Below are 4253 nucleotides of genomic sequence, written 5' to 3' on the forward strand. Positions count from 1 at the left end.
CATATTCTAACATACATGACGTATGTTGGTGATAGCACATATTAGGACAAATCCTTTCGCCAAGAAGTTATTACACATACAACTAGCACAAACACACGACAATTAATCATGGCAAACACATGTTCATATTTCATACGTATACGATACTTTCTACACATACATGGATACACAAATCTCAATATAGTTCATATATATCAGAAACGCAATACAAACATCGCATTTAACATGTGAAATTGCACCCACATTAATAATAAACCATTAACTGACATTGAAAGCCTTGAAAACCATAATCTATACGTTTATAGTCCGCACCTTTCACCGGTAAACGCGTAACGGATTCGTTTTAGACACTCAGTCTTTGTCAAGGGCAGATTGACAACCTATAGCATAAATTAGGTTAGCTATTTCATAACTTACACTATCTGAAACCCTAAAACAGATTAGGGTTAGGTTTTCTTACCTAAGAACGGAATCAGAAATGTCGAATTTATGATACAGAGGGGGTGGCTAAGTGCGTGGAGTAACGAGATCAAATCCCGGAAGATTCTCTAACTCTCACTCTCACTTTCTCTCTTTTCCCTTCTCTTTTCTCTCCTCTCTCCCCTAGGGTTTCTCAAATTCATATGGGGTGAGAGAGAGAAGGTTTAAGGTCCTTATATAGGCTTAGGTTTGATGGGAATAGCCCCAGGGCCAAGGTATACTTAGGTTATATCCAAATACAGACTGTTCCTGTCCAACGGAGCACTTCTGGTGGTCCCTTTTTCACGTGCGGTCGGACTTAAGCTCCCTGACCATGGATTTAGGTCAGGCTGAGTTTTCGTTCCAATCAGATTTATAGATCGACCGTGGTAGACCAGTTTCAGTTCAATGGTCACGGTCACTCGATCAGGGCCACAAGTACATCGACACGTGTGGGACATTTCTCCTGATCTAAGGGTGTATTTGGGTCAGATTCTTACAGTCTGAATCCTTATATTTAGCCTGCAAGCGACACGACTCAGATTACTTAAATTCAGATTTTTATTTCTAAATATTTTCACGTTTCTCACACTCTTTGCTCTGGGCTCAAGTTGTGTAGTTCTAGACACAATTAAGACTTAATTTTCGAGGGGGTTGTCAAGTCCAGTAATGCGGTCATATCCGTATAGTTTCGAGGTAATCGGACTTTCGACGTGTGGTCCAGGTCTGATACAGAGTTTCAAGATGCTCCCGAGAGCAACCGGGTTTAAAGATGGATTCTATATTTCAAGATAATGTAGCATCAATGATTCTGCACATTTTTGGTCTTATAGATCATATTTAAAGCGATTAGTACTAATTTCATAAGTACTCTAGTTTAGCACTTGCTAATATTACCCTAATTTCTAAAGGATTTGGTCCTGGGATATTTCTGCCTGAGGTGGTACTCGGGTCTTTGTATGGATTTTTCAGAGATGTTGCAACCTACCCCCCATAAAGAAAAATTTTATCCTCGAAATTAGTACCTTTTCGTACTTCTCGAGAATCTGAGGGTAGTTCTTTCGAACCTTGGCTTCTGTCTCCCAAGTAACCTCTTCTTCCGTGTGATGCGTCCACAACACTTTCATAAGTGGAATGACCTTACTACGTAATACCTACTCCTTCCTGTCTAGAATACGCGTCGGTCGCAGTACATATGTAACGTCCTCATTCAACTGTACCTACTCGCATCTGATAATATGGGAAGGATCGACAACATATTTCTTCAGCATAGAAACATGAAATACGTTATGCACACCCGCAAGTGGTGTGGGCAACGCAAGGCGGTACGCTATCGCCCCCACTTGATCAAGTATTTGGAATGGGCCAAGGAATCGAGGTGTAAGCTTCCCCTTCTTGCCAAACCGAAGGACTCCCTTCTAGGGGAAACTCTGAGGATCACATGGTCTCTGACTTCGAACTCTAGCGGTCCCCGCCTCGTATCAGCGTTGCTCTTCTGTCTGCTCCGCGCTGTCAGAAGTCGGTTCCTGATAATGTCGACTTTCTCTGAAGTCGCCTGAACTAACTCCTTACCAATCAAGTTCTTCTTGCCAACCTCTGCCCAGCAATGCGGTACCCTACACGGGCGCCTATACAGTGCCTCGTAAGGAGCCATGCCAATACTTGCCTGAAAGCTGTTGTTATAGGCGAACTCTGCATAAGGAAGACAGTCATCCCAACTGTCCTTGAAATCCAGCACACAGGCCCGCAACATATCTTCCAGAATCTAATTCACCTGTTCCATCTACTCGTCAGTCTGTGGGTGGAATGCGGTACTGAACTTCAACTTCACACCCATCGCTTCCTGAATACGAGTCCAGAAGATAGATGTGACTCACGTGTCTCGGTCCGACACGATCTCCAAGGGAACTTCATGCAGACGTATAATCTCCTTGATGTACAACCTTGTCAACTCGTCTGCAGAGTTCGAAACTCTGATGGGGTGGAAATAAGCCGATTTCGTCAACCGGTCCACGATTACCCAAATGGAATCATAACCCTTCCTCGTCTTCGGCAGCCCTGAGATGAAATCCATAGAGATGATGTTCCACTTCCATTCAGCTATGGGCATGGGCTGAAGCAAACCAGGAGGTCGGCGATGCTCTGTCTTGACCTGCTGGCACGTGAGACAACAGGACACGTAATCTGCTATGTGAGCCTTCATATTGTCCCACCAGTACGACCTCTTCATGTCACGATACATCTTCGTACTACATGGATGCATAGCCATCCGAGAATCGTGAGCGGCCTCAAGAACTTCTTTCCTCAAGTCAAGGAGGTTCGAGACACATAGGCGGCCACGGTAATGTAAGCCCCCATCCATACCAATGCTCCACTTTGAATCCTCATCTGCACTGACCTGTCATCTCATCTTCGCCAATAGCTCATCGTCTGCCTGAGCCGCGAAGATCCTGTCATCAATGAGGGGCTGTACTCGAATATGTGCGATGCCCTCATATGGCTCCTCCACCGTGAGTTTCTGCTCAAAGTATCACACAAAGTTTATCATGTCCCACTCTGCTACCATCAATGGAGCCGCAAACGCCAATGCCTTCTTGTGGCTCAGTGCGTCTGCCACAAGGTTGGCCTTACTAGGATGGTAAGAGACTTCGAACTTCAAGTCCTTCAAGGTTTCCATCCATCGTCGCTGCCTCATATTCAGGTCTTGCTGAGTGAATATGTATCTGAGGCTCTTATGATTGCAAAAGAACTCGAACTCCTCTCCGTAGAGGTAATGTCTCCAGAGCTTCAGTGTAAAGATGACGGCTGCCAACTCTAAGTCATGAGTAAGGTAGTTCTCCTCGTGTTTCCTCAACTGTCTCAAGGCATATGCAATCACCCTATCCTTTTGCATAAGGACACAACCCAAACCAACACAAGACGCGTCTGTATATATAACATACTTGACCACTTTCTCTGGCAATACTAACATAGGGGCGAATGTCAAATTATTATTCAGCTCCTTAAAAGCTTCTTCTGCCTTTTTCATTCCAGGCGAACTTCAGATCTTTCCGCGTCAACTGAGACAAAGGTTTAGCTATCTTCGAGAAGACCCAAATGAATCGTCGATAATAACCTGCCAGGCCAAGAAAACTCCTCACCTCGGTAACCAAACCAGGCTGCTCCCAGTCCTGAACTGCGCTACCTTAGCAAGGTCCACAGATATCCCTTCCTTGGACACCACATGTCCCAGGAACTTGACTTCTTCTTTCCAGAAGCCGCACTTCTTATATTGTGCAAACAACTGGTTCTTCCTCAGAGTATCCAAGACTACTCACAGGTGTTCCTCGTGCTCTTCCCGACTCTTGGAGTATATCAGGATGTCATTAATAAACACAATGATGAATCGGTAAAGGAACAGCCGAAATACCCGGTTCATCAAGTCCATGAACATAGCCGGAGTGTTCGTAAGGCCGAACGACATCACGAGAAACTCATAGTGCCCAAAACTGGTCCTGAAAGCTGTCTTTTGCACGTCCTCATCCCTAACGCGCAACTGATGATACCCTGACTGTAGATCAATCTTTGAAAAATGCTGCACCCCCTTCAACTGATCGAACAGATCATCTATCTTAGGCAAGGGATACTTGTTCTTCACCGTCACTTGGTTCAACCTACGATAATCAATATACAATCACAGTGAACCGTCCTTCTTCTTCATAAATAACACGGGTGCTCCCCAATGAGACACACTCGGCCGTATAAAGCCAGCATCTAACAGATTGTCGATCTGTTACCTCAGTTCCTTCATGTCA

This window comes from Magnolia sinica, chromosome 14 (genome assembly GCF_029962835.1).
Source record: "Magnolia sinica isolate HGM2019 chromosome 14, MsV1, whole genome shotgun sequence".
NCBI classification, from domain to species: domain Eukaryota; kingdom Viridiplantae; phylum Streptophyta; class Magnoliopsida; order Magnoliales; family Magnoliaceae; genus Magnolia; species Magnolia sinica.